Genomic DNA, 17,372 nt, shown 5'->3' with positions numbered 1-17,372 from the left:
CCTGCGTCAGTGGTGATGGCTTCAGTAGAAAGAAACAGGGTGATCAGAGCCTCTGGGGGTCCCCAGAGCTGCTGGGATGGGGTCGGGAGTGGGCGTTGTAGCTGGGAGAAGCAGCTGGTGGGGTGCAAAGGCTGGGTGCCCCAGTGGCCTCCATGGAGATGGTGTGCATCGCTGTGGACAGGCCAGGCCCAAGGGTCTACTTGTCCATGGGCATCACTCCGAGAGCGTGTGGGGCTGTCTGGTTTGGGTCGATCGGCAGAGGGGACACTGGCCATGCCAAGCCCAGGGTCAGGGAAGTTTCCAGCCTTTCTGTTGCTTGCAGACGGGACATGGGTCACTCTTAGCCACCACCGACCTGGCACGCGGTCACCTTCCTGGACTGTAATTCTCCCTCCAGCTGGCCTCCAGGACCACTGCCTGTGGAGCCTCACTGTGGCCATTTCCCTGAATGGATGGTGTGGTGTGTCCTGGAGACAGACAGGAATAGAGGGCAGCGGCCTTGAGCTCGGTGCCGCCCTTCACTGGCCTGTGGTGACCTGGGGGAGGTCACACCAAGGATGTGACAAAGATGCCCTGGGATGCACCTCCACCCTCGGGGTCTCCAAAGGCCTCAGCTCCCCTCTTATAAGGTGTAAGGGTTGTTATTGAGTCCTGCAACATTGAAAAAGCTTCCTATACACTCTGACATCTGTCCTCTCTGACATTTGGTGATGAGGAATGGGCTGTCTCTCGCCCTTCTCCAAGTTTTTGGCCCCTAAAAGGCTACAATTAGCTTTCTATCCCATCCTTCCTGGTCCTATTTGAAAACCTTAAAAAAAGGGAAAAAAGCGCTATGGCATCTCTTACTAGGAGTTGGTTTTTCAGGTGGGAGCTGTCTTTCCCCATGTCCTGAGACAAGCAGCTCTATCCAGCCAAGCACAGGCCAGCATGTGGCCCAGGGAGCAAGACCATTCACTGCTGTGGAATCAGGTCTTACACCTCGAAGACCCCCCCCGCACACCGGCGTTCCAGCGCTGGCTGAAGAACAGGGCCGGGGGCTAGTGTCTCCATGGTCCTACAAGCTCACTCCCTTTTTCCTGGACTAGATGCAGCCAGACCTCGACCACCAGCCCTGGCCTGGATGTGCCTGTGCGGGCACTGGGCCGAGGTCTCCTGCCCCTGGCATCACGCACATGCCCCGGGCAAATGAAGGGTAGGATTTCATGTAGATATCTCAGAAGAACTTGTATACCCTCTCCCCCCCGGAATGCCCCAGTGCCCTAGAATGTGACATTTCCATGATGGGACTTACTGATGAGCTGTCCCAAACAGCTCTGGGAAGCTAAACAGAAGTGAGGGGGTGTCAGACAAGCCAGCTCCTGAAGGGGCCCAAATGGCCTCCAGCTGGAGCAGCTGCTACTAGTCAGCGGGCAGAGTGGGAGCCGAGAGTCACCCCTGGGTGAAGGAGGAAACTGTCAAAGCCAGGGTGGGGGCGGGGGAGGGACGGTTCAGCGGCCAGGCAGGGCCTTGTGTCACCCCAACTCTCCCAGGGTGGACAGGCCACATAAACGGTTTCCCGGAGGACAGGTCCAGATTGGGAAGGAAACCAGCTGCTTGGGGGACTGAGGCCACTCTGCGTGTCCCCAGGCGAGATGCACCACGTGCCTGGCGAGACATCACCGGCCACGTATCCAGTTGCCCTAGAACACTGAGAGCTCGGTCCACACACCAGCTCCTTTCCCTTCGCCTCCTATGGGCAGAACGGGGCTAGCCCAACCAGAAAGTGTCCCTTAGGGTTTTCAGTCACTTGGTGGAGCCTGGCAGCTGGGGACGTGTAGATTCAAATCGGATTCCAGCTGAAGGGGCCTGAGGAGCTGCCGGCTGAGCAGCCCCCAGAAGAGGGGGCACCAGAATGGATGCCACCGCAGCCCCGGGGCTCATGCAGGCTCAAGAGCTTGAGTGACCACTAGGGTGAGCCTCTCAAACCCACGGCCTGGCCCCAGGGTCTAACGTGGACACCTGGACCCACGCAGAGGGAAGCAGGTGCTGCAGCTGCTTATTTAAATATAAAACTGCCACGTAGAGGCCACCTTGCTGGGGTGCTCTGACCTGGCTTCTGCTGTCTGCCCCCTATCGCTGGGATCTGAGGGACATGGGACCAGAAGGAGGGAGAGACAACGAGGAGAGGAGAACAACTGCTGTTTCTTTTATTTTCTGAAAACATTTCCAGTGTCGGGGGTGGTGATCAGAAGGTATTTGGAACAGGTTACTGTATCTGTGACCTTTGTGTCTAGATAATCACTGCCTTTCACAAGCCGGGCCCCTTCATCGGGGCCAAAAAAAGACCTCCTGGGGCTCCCAGTCAGTGGGTGGCAGCTGCGGGAGCCCTGTCCACCCTGGCAGGCTGGCTCTGGCCTCTGAGTCTCAGCCCATCCAGGCCACCTGGAGCGAAGCTCACCTGGTGATGCGATGCCATGCCGGGGCACTAGAGGGCAGCAAATCCCTCCTCCGGGGCTGACCACGCCCATGGTCACGCCCTCCTTCCCGGCCACCCTGGAGTCGTCCTGACTCCACCGCCGGGAGGAGGTTGTGAGCTGAACTGTGTCCCTGCCAGATTCGTTTGTGGAAGCCCTAACCCCAATACTGAGCACCTGACTGTCTTCAGAGAGTACCGTTAGGAAGGTAATCAAGGTTAAATGAGGTCATAGGGGTGGAGCACTGGTGGCCTTACAAGAAGAGGTCTCTCTTTGCCACTCACAGAGGGGAGGCCGTGTGAGGACACAGAAGGGAGTCAGCTGCAGGCCAGGAAGAGAGGCTTCTGGAGGACCCAACCCTGATGGCCCCTTGACCTTGGACTCTGGCCTCCAGAGCCGTGAGGAAATCTGTCTGTTGTTCAAGGGCCTGCTCTGTGGTTTAGTGTTACACCGGCTCGAGTCCAATAACACAATGGTCTCTGGCCATCAGACCCCTGACGTGACTCCACGTGTGGGACCTGAGTCCTCCCCGTGCTGCTCTGGGTCCACGACCCTCTTAGGGGATCCAGGGTGGTTGACTGACCACGCAGTGGGCAGGGGGCTGTCACCCGCCTCATCCCGGCCACGTGGTGAATCTCCTGGACAAGCACATCCCATGCCCCCAGCCCTGGTCAATCAACTCAAGTCTCTTCCAGTTTACACTCGCCCTGTGGCCCCTGCGGGAGACTCAACCACAGCCACCATCCAGGCAGGGTGTGTGCAGGGTCACCCCAAGCTTTGGCCTACTGTTTGCCTGATTTGCTGTAGAGGTGCCCCAGGCAACGGCGCTCTTTTGGGTCCAAAGCCCCCAGCAGCCCTTCCCCACTCCCTCAACAGCTCAGCCTTGAGACCCCCCTCCCCTCAGGGTTCTGAGTCCCAACTCAGAGTCTTGGCCTGGACTTCCCAGGGCCAAGGAGGGAGGAGCAGCAGCGCCTGACAGGGTGGGCAAGGCTGACCCCAAAATGGGGCCGGGGCAAGGCCCCCAGGCACAGAGGCTTTCTTATCCTGCAATGGAACATCTTGGAACAGGAAAGAAGGCTCCCTTCCAGGTGGACCGGCAGTGCCAGAAGGCATGTGCTGTGGCCTTTGACCCTGGTGGTGCACGGCTGATGCTCCCCAAATGCTCAGAACTGAAGCCACATGCCTATCTCAGCTGGACCACATGCTCCCTAAGGCTAGCTCGTTCCCTCTGATTCTCCCTGTAAGAGCCTCCCTGTCCATGTCCAGACGACCCAAGGCCTCTGAAGGGAAAGTGGCTCTTCCATGGTCCCTGCCCCCCAAAGATATGTCCACCTGGAACCTCAACGTGTGACCTCATTCGGAATAAGACTCTTTGCGATATTAAGGTACGGATCTTGAGATGAGGTGGTCTACATAGGGAGGGCCCTAGAACCAATGAGTGTTGTCACAGGAGACAAAAAAGGAGAAGACAGACACACCGGGGAGGACGCCATGTAAATCCGAAGGCGGGGACCAGGTGGTGTGTCTCCAAGTCAAGGACCTCCGTGGGTGGTTGGCAGCCTCCAGGAGCCGGGAGAAAGGCCTGGAACAGATTCTTCCTCAGAGCCTCCAGAAGGAAGCAACCCTGCTGAACTGCGGGGTGTGGGCTTCAGCCTCCAGAGCTGTGAGGGAATCCATTCCCATGGCGGGGAAACGCCAGTTTGTGGTCCTTTGTTATGGCAGCCCCAGGAATGAATACAGTCAACCAGCTAGGACATCAAGACCCCATGGCAAAATCCAGGCTCTCCTCCCATTACCGTCCCGCTTCCAAAAGCATTCCTGCTTGGAGCAGACTCGATTGGTCCCTCCTGGGCCCTGGTGCTAGAGGCCAAAGGGCTGGGGCGAGGGCCAGGGAGATGGGCTCAGGGGTCATCTAACCCAGTCTGGGGGCCTTGGCCGCTGACCTCCAGCCCTCTCCCATCACCGCCCCTGCCCACAGAAGTCTCTGAGAACACAGAGCACCTTCCCTGCCTGTCCTCTGGCCCCTCTGGCCTTGGCCTTTGTCCCACCTCTGCTCTCCTCTGCTTGGAATCCCAGGGCCTCTGCCCTGTAAACCCACTCAGCTCACTTCCGTCCCCTCTACTCCCTGGTGGCTGCACCAGGCAGGCCTGCTGACCAGTTTTAAATCAGCTCCCCGGGACGGTTTTACACTTTTTTAGCAGGCTCGTCTTTCTTCCAGATCTTTCTAGAACTCCTCTGAACCGCCTTCAGCTTTTCCTGCAAAAGCAGCATTATTTACTTGTAGCCGTGCTTTGGGTTCAAGATGAGATCATGACGCTCTCTCATCCCCTTGCTCTTTCCCCGTTTGCTTAAAATTTCCCCACAAGGGAGTCTACCTTCAAAGGGAGAATTTTTTTCAAAAAAGGCTGCAAGTCCTGAAGATGGTTCTCGAAGGGGAGCCATGGGTGTGTTTGCAGTCTTGGGATGTGTGCAGGATTCCCAGGAGCCCCATTTGCAAGGGGGCCATCAGCAGCTGGGGGAGGGGACCCAGGACCTAAAGGCTCTCTGAGCCTCACTCCCCTCAGTGGTAAAATCAGACTTAATCTGACACTTGACCCTGGGAAGGGCCACAGGCAGGAACATTATCTAAACCTCAGGCAGATTGCGGAGGAATCCCTTGATCCAGCCCGTCCCTGCTCTTCCATTGTTTCCCGAGGTCCCTGTGGAGTTGAACCTGGAGGCTGGACCAGGACTAGCGCTTTCTGTGCTTGGGACCTGGAGCTGAGAGGTGATGGAGGAAGCCTTCCAGAAGGGTTCTGGAAGGGTTTCTGGAGCCCTTGCCGCATGCCAGGCCCTGCCCTTGGGAAACTTTCAGTCTCCAGGTCCACAGACTTTAAATACTTTGTTCCTGTTTCTTAGCCATATGATTGCTGTGTGCAGAGAAGCATGGTGGGCAGGGGGCGCTTTATAGGGTAAGAACCTATTATTTAGTCCCTCAGCATCCCGACCAGTGGGGGGTTATTGCCATTGCTCATGAAAGAACTGGAGGCACAGAGAGGTTGAGCACCATGCTGGCGGTCACACAGCTGTCCTGGCTGAAGTTTGGGCTCCAGTCTGGGGACCCGCAGAGCTGGCACATGGGAGGTACCAGCTCACTATTCCCTTCTTGCTGGCCTCAGTTTCTCTGACAATGAAGAGAGTCTGATGCTCACTGATCTCTGTGGGCCATTAGAAGGGTGGACACCTGTCCCATTCCCTTCCTGCGTCTCCCCTAAACTGTCTGCAGTTCAGCTGGGCCTCCCAGGGAGCTCCCCCCGAGCTTCAGGCCGTGGCCACTGGGTGCACACATCCCTCCTAGGGCGAGCAGTGTGGCTATGGACAGTGAACAGCCCATCTTTGCCTGCAGACACGTCTTCGCCTGGCTGACAGCTGAGTGTTTCCCGGGGCTCTGAGTGCCCTGGCTCTGAGACAGGCATGTCAAGAATCCCAAGCTTGACGTCTTGGCCCCCGGAGCTGATGATGTGCTAACTGCTGGGGACAGTTGTTTTCCGATTAAAACTTGGCTTGCGGAGCCTGCCTGTTTGGCTCCTCCAGCTGTGGTGCAGATGGAGCAGCAGGGCCCGAGTGGGGCAGTCAGGAGTGGAGGTGTGCGTTGGGGTGAGCTGAGTGGGTCAGCGGGAACCAGAGGCATGGAGCTCAAGGGGATTCTAGGCTGCAGAGCCCCACCTGTCTCAGTGGTGACAAGGCCCCAGTACCGCTGGCTGGCAGGGCTTGACGCGAGGGAGGTGTCAGCCTCTGAGTCTGGGATGCTCTCAGCCTGTGAATGGAGATCACGGAGATCACAGCATCCCAATCCGGCAGGTGGAGGCTGGGCCCTGGGAGGGGCTCCTGTGCAGGCAGTTGGCTTCTCACTCCCCAGGGCTGGGCACCTCACCAGGTCCCCTCTTGCTCCTGGCTAGCACCTGCCCAAATTTCCTGCTCATTCTGTCCCTCCAGTCTCCAGGGAATCTAGGAAGAGGGGACAAGGCATGGTGAGGCTGGTGGGACCGCCCAGATGCCAGCACTGAGGCCCAGCCACAGCCTGGGGTGAAGTCCCAACCGTTCTGTGTGCCCTGCCCTCAGATGTGTCCTCTCCTCTGACCCCACCGCCACACCATGCCTCCCCACTGGACTGTGAATGTGTCTCCCAACTGCAGGGTCACCCTCCCCACCCCGCAGGTGCCATGAGGCGAGTCTTCCCAGAGAAGATCTCAGAGCAGATCACTTCCCTGTCCCAAAGCCGCAAGGCATGCACCTCCTCCCAGAACCCTGCTGACTCCTCCAGGACACCTTAGCACCATATTACCTGATTCACTGCCGTCCCAGCCAGAGAAGGCCCTTAGAGGCTAGGGACCTGGTGGAAACCATCTGCACCTCCACCTACCCGCCCACCCAACCCCGCACAGGGTCCAGTTCCACAGACCTGGTTGCTACCCAGGAAATGTCAGCGGCCTCCTGGTTGGTGGAAGATGGTTCTTTTGCTTTGGAATTTCAATGGCAGAAAACCTAGGTTAGTAGTTTTGGCTCATTATAAGTACTTAGCTATGGATGAGAATGTTCATAGGAACTTAATTCCTAATGCTAAAGGGTAATATTTTTTTTAAAAAGGTAAAATCATGACTCTTATACAAATATAAAGTAAACATGTATCAAAGAGTATGTTTAACTCATTCATTAAATGAGGGAACCGGTAAGATAGTGCCATCAGTTTAACGGAGAACTCCAAGGTCAGACCCATTTATACATCAGAAATATTGAAATGGAGGGGAGGGAGGGAAATAGCTTAGTGGATGGGTGCGTGCTTAGCATGCATGAGGTCCTGGGTTCAATCCCTAGTGCCTCCATTAAAAAAAAAAATAGTGAAATGAACTTGGAGGCAAAACTGACTTTTCCACTGTGGGGGAGGGTTTTCCTTAGGCAAAAATCATTTGCATTGCCATCAATTTTCTGCATATTACAGAGTTGCGAAAGAGCTCAAAGAATTATGATAAAAGGCCCAGAACCCCCGTAGAATCAGAATCAGATCACCTAGAAGGGTGTGTTCCAAAGGATGCATAGCTTTCCCTTGGAGACACCAGGAATCTTTTTTGCTTAACTCAGTTTTCCTTCCATGAATAGTTCACAACTAGAGACAAGCCAAACATCCATCAACAGAATGGATAAAGCACAGTATGGTAAATTCATACAGTGCAATACTACACAGCAACCAAAATGATACTCATCTTGCACACCACAGACACATGCAACAAGGTGGATGAAGATCACTGACTTAACGCTGGGTGGAAAAGAGTAGTCACAAAAGGACAAAGGCTTGTGGTAGGCTGAATAATGCCCCCTCCCCCCAAAGATATCAGGTCCTTCCCTGGAACCAATAAATGCTATCTGTTTGGAAAAAGGGCTTTTGCTGATGTGATAAATTAAGGATCATGAGATGGGGGATGATCCTGGATTATCTTGTGGGCCCTAAATGCCATCACGAGTGTCCTTATATAAGAATCAAAGGGAGATTTCACACACACACACACACACACACACACACACACACACACACACGGCCACAGACCCAGGCAGAGGTTGGAGCAATGCCGCCACCAGCAAAGGTGCATCGGGAAAGGCAGGCAGGGGGCAGGAGGTGGAAGATGCAAGGAATGGATTCTCCCCCAGAGCCTTCCAAGGAGGCTCAGAGCTGCCGACACCCAGATGTTGGGCTTCCAGCTTCCAGAACTGGGAGATAACATGTTTCCATTGTTTTAAGCCACCAAGGTTGTGGGAATCTGTGACAGCGTCCCTAGGAAACCAACACAGCACAATTCCACTTACTTAAAGTTCAGAAGAGTCATACTCACCCCGAGTTAGATGTCAGAGTAGGGGTTCCCTTTGGGGAGCATGTGGTGCTGGTGGGGGAGGGGGTCCTGGGAAAACTGCTCAAGTTCTTTTTCTTGACCTTTACTTATTTTTTGTTTTTCTTTTTTTGAGGGGGTGGTAGTTAGCTTATTTATGTATTTATGTATTGATGGAGGTACTGGGGATTGAACCCAGGACCTCATGCATGTTAAGCACACGTGGTATTCTACCACTGAGCTATACCCTCCCCCTTTGACCTTCACTTTTTTATATTTCATCAAGTCATATATTTATCTTGTGCACTTTAATATAAAAAAGTATCTCTTAACAGCATGCATGGCTGGTCAGGAGCAGTGCAGTGATGCTAGGCGCCAGGGGCCACGGGGTTCTGTTCTGTTTCTGCCTTATGCCAGCTGGGTGGCCTTGGGCAAGGACATCACCTCTTTGAGCCTCAATTTTGTCCTCCATGCAGTTCTTACAGGGCTGGTGTGAGGATCAAAATGATCCTGTTTGAACTGTAAATGCCGAAAGAGATGCACCATTCATGCCCCTTACAGTTACGAGGCATTTGCTAGGTGCTGGGCCTCATGCTAAACCCGCTGCATGTATTATCCCATTTAATCTCCGTAACAGCTCCCATTTTATAAATGAAAAAACTGAGCCTGCAAAGACAGCTAATAAGTGATGGAGCCAGGATTCAAACCCAGGCTGTCTGGTGACAAAGACCATGCCCTAAGTCCTATGACAACGTTGAACGGTTATCTCCAGAATATTAAACCATCGTGGCTATTCTGGTTTTAAAAAGAAAGGTACAGATCATTTATAGTAGACTACCATTTGTGTAAAAAAAGAGAAGCAGAAGAACCAACCTGTTTATTTTGCATATTTGTTTATATTTATAAAGCATTTTTAGAAGGATATTGAGAAACTGAATCTCTCTCGTTGCAGGGTGGGAAGAGCAACAGCAACGGAGACAGGGTTGAGATGGTGCTTTCTGAATTTTTAAATATGTAAATATATTAGAAATGTATTTGGAAACAAATTAAAAAAACAAGGAAGAGTAAAACAAAAGCCAACACAGAATTACATGAACAACTTTATACCAGCGAGTTTGAAAATGTCACCAAAACAGACACTTTCCTGAAAAGATATAACTCAGGAAAAAACGACACAGGAATAAATAGAAATTCTGTCTAGACTTAGAACTGCTAAAGAAATGTTATGCTTAGTTTAAAATCTGCACCCCATCTCCTCCCAAAATCTCACAACAAACAAATCCAAAGGAAAACAGAAGGCCTGCATTATAGGCAAGTTCAGCACACATTAGGAAGAACGGAGAATTCTGATCTTACACATAATCTTCCAGATAAAGAAGAAAATGGAAGTCTTCTCAACTCATTGTGAATTTATTATAAACTTAACCCTAAACCAGTCATGGTCAGTACAAGAAAGAAAGTATGAACCAGTATCACTTATGGGCATAAATGCAAAAATGTTAAGTAATAGATTAGCAAATAGTCCAGCAATGTACTAAAAATATAAGACCAAGTTGTCTTTTTCCCAGGAAACTAAGATGATGTAATAAAAATCTACTAATGTAGCTCAAACCATCAAAAGGAAAAAAACCTGTAAGATAACTGCGACCTCATAGAACTTCCTTGACAAAGAAAGCCTCATTTTTCTGGTTGCCCACTTGTTTATTGCCTGTGCTCCCTGCTGCACGCGAAGCGCGGGTCGGGCAGGAGTTGTGTGTGCTTTCACCACAGTCCAGCTCATGCACAGCACGGTCCTTGGCACCGTAGTACGTACTGGGTGAACGCTGGGTCTTTGGACTGAGCCAAACCTTTGGGACGAAGACCCTCTAAGCATCGCCCGGCCGCGCCCAACGTAGCCTGCAGGAGAATCCTCCACTCCGAGCGTCAGCGCGAAGCCTGACGCATGCGTACTAGCTGCCCGAGCTTTGTTCTGTGTCTGTGTGGGTAGCCGGCAGGATAGTACAGCGCCTGCGCGATCCAAAGCCCGGGAGGGACAAGAGCGGAGTGGGCGGTGCTGCAGGCGCCAGCGCGGCGGCGGACGTGGGCGGGGCCTTGCGGCGCCTGCGCAGTCTTCACCGGTCGGGTGGGACGGGCAAGGGGCGGGTCGAGGGCGGGGGCCGCGAGGGAGGCTGGGCGGGCCGGGCGGACGGCGCCGCGGGGTTGGCTGCTGCCCTGAGGCCGGACTCAACGGATTCGGGCCGCGCCACCGGGCGAACTCGCCGCCCGGCCCCAGCCCGGAGCCAGCGAGCGAGAGAGGCAGCGCCGCGCGGTAAGAGCCGGGGCCGGGTACCCTCAGCGTGCGCGTCGGGAGCGTCCCTCTCCTCAGCGCCGCCCGCGCGGCCAGGCCAAGGCGGCCCCGCAGACCCCGGCGGCCCGCGCCTGCGCCGTCCCCTCCCGGGCCCCCAGCGCGACGCGCGCCTGCGCCTGCGCGGTCCCCCCGGGCCCCCGGGCCGCCGCGACCCCAGACCCCCTGCTCCCCACCGGCCCGCGGCGCCCCGGCTGCTTGGGGCCCGGCTGATTCTGCGCCCCCAGCCCGCAGCCCCTCCCCTCGCGCCCCAGGAGAGGCCGGGGCCGCCGCCCCACAGCCCCGGTGCCTGGTCCCACGTCCCCAGTCCCGGGTCCCCGGCTCCGGCCTCAGGACGCGGCGGGCGGCGGACCCAGGCCTCCCGCGGGCTCCGCTTCTGCCGGGCCGCGCCCCCACCCGCGCCCCGCTCCGCCGCGGGTCAGCCCGGAGCAGGCGGAGTGTCCTTTTTTTTCGAGACCTGGTGAATTGCATCAGGTTGACCACGAATAATCCTGCGTCTGCCGAGGAAAATGTGCATTTCCCGCAGTCTGGTCATTGTATGGCTTCAGTGGTTACGTTTGAGACAGCAGAGTTCGTTCCTGGGCAGCTCCGCTGGAGATGCCTGGAAAAGAAATCAGTTTCTACTTAGTTTCGGCCTATTTAAAAAACGGAATAAGAGTTCCTGTGATCATTCAAACGCAGAGAATCTTGATTTGCGGATGCGCTTGGTAGTTTGTCTGCAAGCACGGGAAGGCCAAGGAAAAACTGGCGTAAACTCGCCGTCCTGTATTGATTACGGGGGCGGAATGTGTATGTTGTAAAAAAGAACATCTCCAGCCATTGATAATGTTTCGTAAATTTGCAACGGATTTGCAACTAAAAAATATTGCAGAACCCAACAGCGTTTGCTGTCACCCCGGAGGCTGCATATTGAGATGAAATTAGAGCCTTGGGCTCGGTAGGTATGAGCAGACGTCAGCATAATATGGGTAGGTTATAAAATAGCCGAAACGATGCAGAAGGGTATACAGTGTAAGGAGAAGGAGGGTATTGACCTGGGTAGGATTTTTTTCTACGGAGAGTAGTTGATCCAATGCTTCTGTTGTTTTAAAGGATGTCTCCTTTCTTCCTTTGATTTAATGCACACCGAGCACTCAGCAACTTTAGATAGCTGGAGAATGCTTCTTAGTTGGCTGTGCACACACCAGGTATTTTCTTGACATTCATGTTCAGTAGGAAGGTGAATACTGAATTGGAGAAAAAGCTTTATCACTGTGCAGCTTGGCAGCAGTCCAGATATCTGAGTGTCCAAGTCAGTGTTATAGGGAGCAGAATGTAATTATATCAGTTGTGGTTAAGGTGAGGTTTGTATCAAAATCTGTTTTAAATTTGAGCTTGCAGGGTGTGTATCTGCAGTATGTCCTCTTGAGATGAGATTTCTCTGAGACAGTTTGTCTTTATAACTGATTTGACACAGTACATGACTCAGATGATAGTATTGCTTTGGTTCAGAATTACTCTCAGGGTTGGATTCTCGCAATGCCTAAGACTTGCCATCTAACCATATACATATTTAAGTCACATGCCTAACTTGCACACAGTTGTTACGCAAACTCTCTGGCTCAGTGAAGGAATGGTGACGATGTGAGGAGGCTAGAGAAATTCTCTAGGCTTTATGGCTTTGGGCAAGTCAGTTTTCCTTTCTGGACCTTCATTTCCCCATCTCTGAAGGGCAAAGGTCAAGGGAGGAGATGGAAAGGCGCTTGAGTTCCCAATTTTAATGTTTAATGGATGCTTGTCTGCAGAGTCCTCTTCAGCCAGGGATAGAACTGGGTCTTCTCACCAGTTTCATGACACTGTGGTCCCTCCTCAAAGACCAGAGAGGTGGAGTCAGAAAGCTGCTGAGAACGAATCTCAAGACTCTTGGCCAGGCCCCTGAAATGGAATGTTGAGGGGGCCTTAGCAAACTGAGGAAAACAAGGACAATATAAGGGAGTTTTTCATAAAACTAAATTTATTCAACGAAGGGACTGCCCTTTCTAAAAAAAGTCAATTTCTTGGTGTTCAAATTAAAATATCTTTTATATGATGGTGCTAGTAGGTGGTGGTATATGGGATTGTAAATGGCAGATACAAGGTTGGTTTTCTAAGGTATTTTTAGAAATAAAGAGAACCTAGAATCTATTGTTTTGCTGTCGTTGTAAGGGAGTTCAGAAAAAAATTCCTGGTGCTTTTGCTGCTAAGAAGATTAAAATACAGATTACTTTTTAAGAGTAAATGTGAGCTTACTTTGTGGTGATTTGTCACAGTCTGTTGGCAACTAAGAAAGCTCTGTTAATTTGCTTCTTATTAAATGATATTTCTATTCTGATCATCCTTTCCTACTAGATACAAAATGTCAGGATATTTGTGTGTGTGTGCTTGTGCCAACAAAATAAACCTAGGCAGGGAAATTCCTCCTGGTGGTTGGAATTGTTAATGTTGAATAGACTAGCTGCTGAGGTGGAGAACCCCATGGGGATTCTCTGTCAGGTCGGAAATCTAGTGTTGTGGCCTTTTGCTATGAAACAACATGACCAAGAAATTAGGCTTACAGATTGCATTTCAGATATGCCAAGGGGGAGAAGTGGCTGGCTGTGGTCTGTTCCAAAGTGAATGTAACAGATGATCTTTGCGTCTGTGAAGTCTTAGTTTTTTGAGATATAAAAAATCTTAATAGCAGATTTAGATTTAGAGTTATTGTAAATCTTTTTTTGTTTGTACTGACAAAACTGCAATATATCAAAATGTATCAAACATACATTTTAAAAGTGTCTTGAAATAAAAACAGTGCAGTCTCTAATTCTTCAGATACTCATTTTGATGTTGAGAGGACCGACTGCTCTCCCTCACCTCTGAGTTCTCCCTTTTCAAAGCACAGTTTGGTAACTCTGTAAAGGACGGTTGTCCACGAGAGGAGTGTAGAGCTGTTATGTGTTTTTCCTGACTTCCCCACATCTTCATTGTAGTTCTTTTAGTGTTTGGTTACATCCAGAGGTTTGCTCCTGCCTCTGTCTTTCTAAAATATTAATCTGTTTGTAGTCACCGCCCCTCCTCCTGCACAATTTAAAATCCTTCAAGGCTCCCACTGTCTTCACGGTCACATCTGTAGGTCCCTGGCTCTGGCCTCCACTCTCTGGCTCTGGCCTCCACTCTCATCCTGCCCCCAGCCCTTTTTAGGTGCTTCATTGAGCTTTGTGGGACTCTTAGTCCTTTGAAGTCTCCCCTGTCTCCTTGTTCTCTGCTGCTGGAATACTGTTCTCTCACCTCACTCAACGAGCACCCTCCAAACTCAGCTCAAATATTACCTTTCCTGGAAGTCATCCTTTATCCTGTCTCCTGCACACTTGTCCAGCACCCTATGCAGCTAGGATTTGGCTCCCTGTGTCTTGTGTGCTCTCTCCGGCATCTGGTCACACCACAGTACAGAGTAGAGTGTGTGTCTACATGGGAGGCCTTGCATCTGCTGGGCACGGCTGTGCTCCCGAGGGAGTGGACCATTTAGTCCCTGTCCTTAAGGAGCTTTTCACTTGGCCTCGCCAGCCAGGGGACACTTCCCAGCCATGAGCACCAACTTGCAAAGTCCATTTAATTGAATGTCTGATTGAAGTCTAATTTCTTGATGGAGGAGACATTAGGCTCTGCATCTAATGTCTGCTTTATCATCCAGAAGCCAGGCGGGCAGCGTCTTTAATCTCAGCTCCAGAAGGAATATGCCTTTGGTCCCTGTTGCTTCCATTGTCCCCTTGTATACCTTCCACCTTGGGTGGGGCCTTTTTTTTTTTTTTAATTTGATATTTTTGGATGGTAAAGTTTTAAGAGATTGAGGTATTAAACTTCAAGTTTATCTTTTGTGCATATAGCCCAGGGCAAATAGAACCGTTAAAGGGGGAAGATACTTTGTCTCTAAAAAAAGAAAAGCCCCGTAATACACTTCTGTTCAAAAGAACTGAGTTCACACAAAAGAGAAAAGAGGGTCCGGTTAAGCCTGGGAGAGAGGCACTCAGAGATACTGATGGCAGCGTTAAGGTTTGTCCAGAAATGCTTGTTAGAGATTAAACTCGTCCCTTTCTTCCTCTCTCCTGTCTCACGTTCTTGGGGAAAGTCCCAGCTCAGCCGTTTTCCGGGGTCGCCTCTTCCCCCGGGAATCCCCGAGGCAGTCCGGCGGGGCTGCTTTTTTCCAGAACAGTCACAACTGGACACTTTCTCCTAAGAGATGCCCTTTTCCTCCCACTTAGGGGATGCCGGTATCTGGAGTCCCCCCAAAGCTGGAAGTGTCTCCTGGTTGTGGTTTGTTCTGCCCCCCAGGCCTGAGAGTTCTTGAACAGCAGCTGTGACTTTTCTCCAGGCACACTTTCTTTTAAGCCTTGGTGGGCTTGGGCTGATCTTAAATCTTTTGCCCGTGTCCTTGTTCTTTTCCTGTTCTGGCCTCTGCGTTTTCTGCAGACTCCATGGTTACACTTACTCAGGTGGACTTTCTCTCCCCTGTTCCAAATCACCTGCTGGAGTTTTCACCCCTAGTTCCCTCATTTTTATTCTTTACGTTCACCTCATTGTGCACTTATGCATTCAGCCTTGCCCAGTCCCCCCACCAAGGCCTCCAGCCTTGGATTTTTTGTGTGTTTGTGTGTTTATGTCCCTCTTGTCTCCACCCCCCCATCTCTGGGAATGTCAGCCTTTCATGACAGTCTTCATCATTCAGGTATTCATTTGAAGACAGGGGTACAACATGTATTCATTTGAGTACATGAGTCGTGTTTTAATTCACGTATTCATTTGCAAACGTGTGGTTTTAAAAAATACCAGCTTCACTGAGGTATAATTCATATACCATAAAGCTTTCCCTTTTTGAAGTCAAATTTCAGTGGTTTTTAGGATATCCACAGAGTTGTGCATTGAGCACCACTCTCTAATTAGAACATTTTTTCATCACCTCAGAAGGAATCCTTGTGCCGTTAACAGTCACTCCCCATTCTCCAATCCCCAGCTCCTGGCAGTCACTAATCTACTCTCTGTCTCAAGATTTGCCTATTCTGGATGTTTCATATAAACAGAATCATACAAGCTGTGGCCTTTTGTGACTGGCTTCCTTCATTTAGCATAGTGTTTTCAAGGATTATCCTTGTTGTAGCATTTATTAGTACTTCATTCCTTTTCTGGCTAAATAACTGTCCATGCTTTGTTATCTGTTCATCAGTCGAGGGACTTTTGCTTTTTTCCCATTTTTGGCTGTTATGTTATGAATAGGGCTGCTGCAGACATTCATGTACACGTGTTTGTGTGGACAAATGTTTTCAGTGTATCTGAGGTGTATCCTAAGGAGCAGAATTACTGGGTCATATGATCACTATGTTAAACTTTTTGAGAGCCACCAAACTGTTTTCCAAAGCTGCTCCGTTTTACATTCCCACCAGCAGTGTGTGTGAAGTTCCAAGTTCTCCACTTCATCAGTGTATGGGTTTTGGGGTCATACTTCTTAAAACATGGGATATTTTTGGAGGGTAGGTATAGCTCAGTGGTAGAGCACATGTTTGGCATGCACGAGGTCCTGGATTCAATCCCCAGTACCTCCGTTAAAAAAATAACAATATAAATAAATAAAACATGGGATATTTTTTGACATTTCTGCTTTTTGTTTTCCTCACTTAATGCTTCTGGAAATTCCATTGAATCAGCTGGTGTCATTCTGACTCATTGTGATTAATGGCTTCATAGTAATATTCCATAGTATAAATATACTACTCATTCATTCAATTCAACAGTGATTAAATGGCTGTTATGTACCAGGCATTGTTCCGGGCTCTGGGACAGCAGCAGTGAACAAAACAAAACCCCAGCACTCTTAGAGTTCACTTTCTAGTAGGGGAGGGGGTGGGAAGTCAGGAAGTGAACAGCATAGCCTGGGGTCTCCCCATGCAGTTTTGAGTCTGTGGCAGCTCTCTGAGTAGTGGCTATGAAGTCCCAAAGGCTAGATCGCCCCAAATGTTGTTACAATTTACTGTAAGTCAGTATTAGTATTAATAAACTTGCAGGCAAACGTGGAAACATTTTCATAAAATAAAAAAGAAAATCCCACTTTGTTGATGGATGCGTTCTGGGAGATAAGCTGATGAACTGGTGAGTGTATAAGCCCTTGGCAATGGAGTTTGCACATTTATAAATTGTATCCAAATCCTCTTACTCTGGTGACAAGTAAGATACCCTTCACCAAAAGCCAGAGAGGGTTTGTGTATTGGAGGTTTCTGGTGGATGCAGCCAAGAGTATTTGGGGGACATGGCAGAACGTGCAGGCCCAGTCAGGAGTCTTGCTCTCTTCCTGAACTTTCATGTATTTATTTTATTGCCCTGTGAGTTATTGAGATTGTCCTTCCAGTAAAGCCTACTTTAAATTATTCATGCTGATGATTAGGGAAAATAATCAGGGTCACCTAGAGTGGTTAGGCCTGGAGACAAAAATGATGTCCTCCCCGCGGAGGCAGGTTTGTACTGACATGCAGCCTCGCTGGGCCTGCACTGACTCCTCCGTGTTGGCCCCAGAGGTAATGCAGTTAAACGTTTCGGTTCTGATACTGTTTTTTTTTTATATTAGACCTTCAAATAACGTTCTTAGAAATGCACACTTTAGACACAGTTACTCAACCTGGTGTTACCCATCCAGGTCAGAGGCTTGCTCAGCCAGACCAGCTCCATCATGATGGA

At 50.7% G+C, this 17,372-nt stretch overlaps 1 protein-coding gene across 2 annotated transcripts in view; it reads left to right on the top strand.

The window, feature by feature from the left end:
• Positions 1-10,469: 10,469 nt before the first annotated feature.
• SPECC1L (sperm antigen with calponin homology and coiled-coil domains 1 like) overlaps positions 10,470-17,372 on the top strand; it is a 112,544-nt gene continuing 105,641 nt past the window's right edge. Inside the window, exon 1 of one of the 2 annotated variants that reach the window (XM_072952856.1) lies at positions 10,470-10,619. The gene's annotated coding sequence lies outside the window, so the exon portion shown is untranslated. The remainder of the gene's footprint in view (positions 10,620-17,372) is intronic. The other variant, XM_072952857.1, reaches the window with a different exon arrangement.

The sequence above is a fragment of the Vicugna pacos genome, chromosome 32 (assembly GCF_048564905.1).
Source record: "Vicugna pacos chromosome 32, VicPac4, whole genome shotgun sequence".
Taxonomy (NCBI): domain Eukaryota; kingdom Metazoa; phylum Chordata; class Mammalia; order Artiodactyla; family Camelidae; genus Vicugna; species Vicugna pacos.
This window is presented reverse-complemented; position numbering and strand designations above follow the sequence as displayed.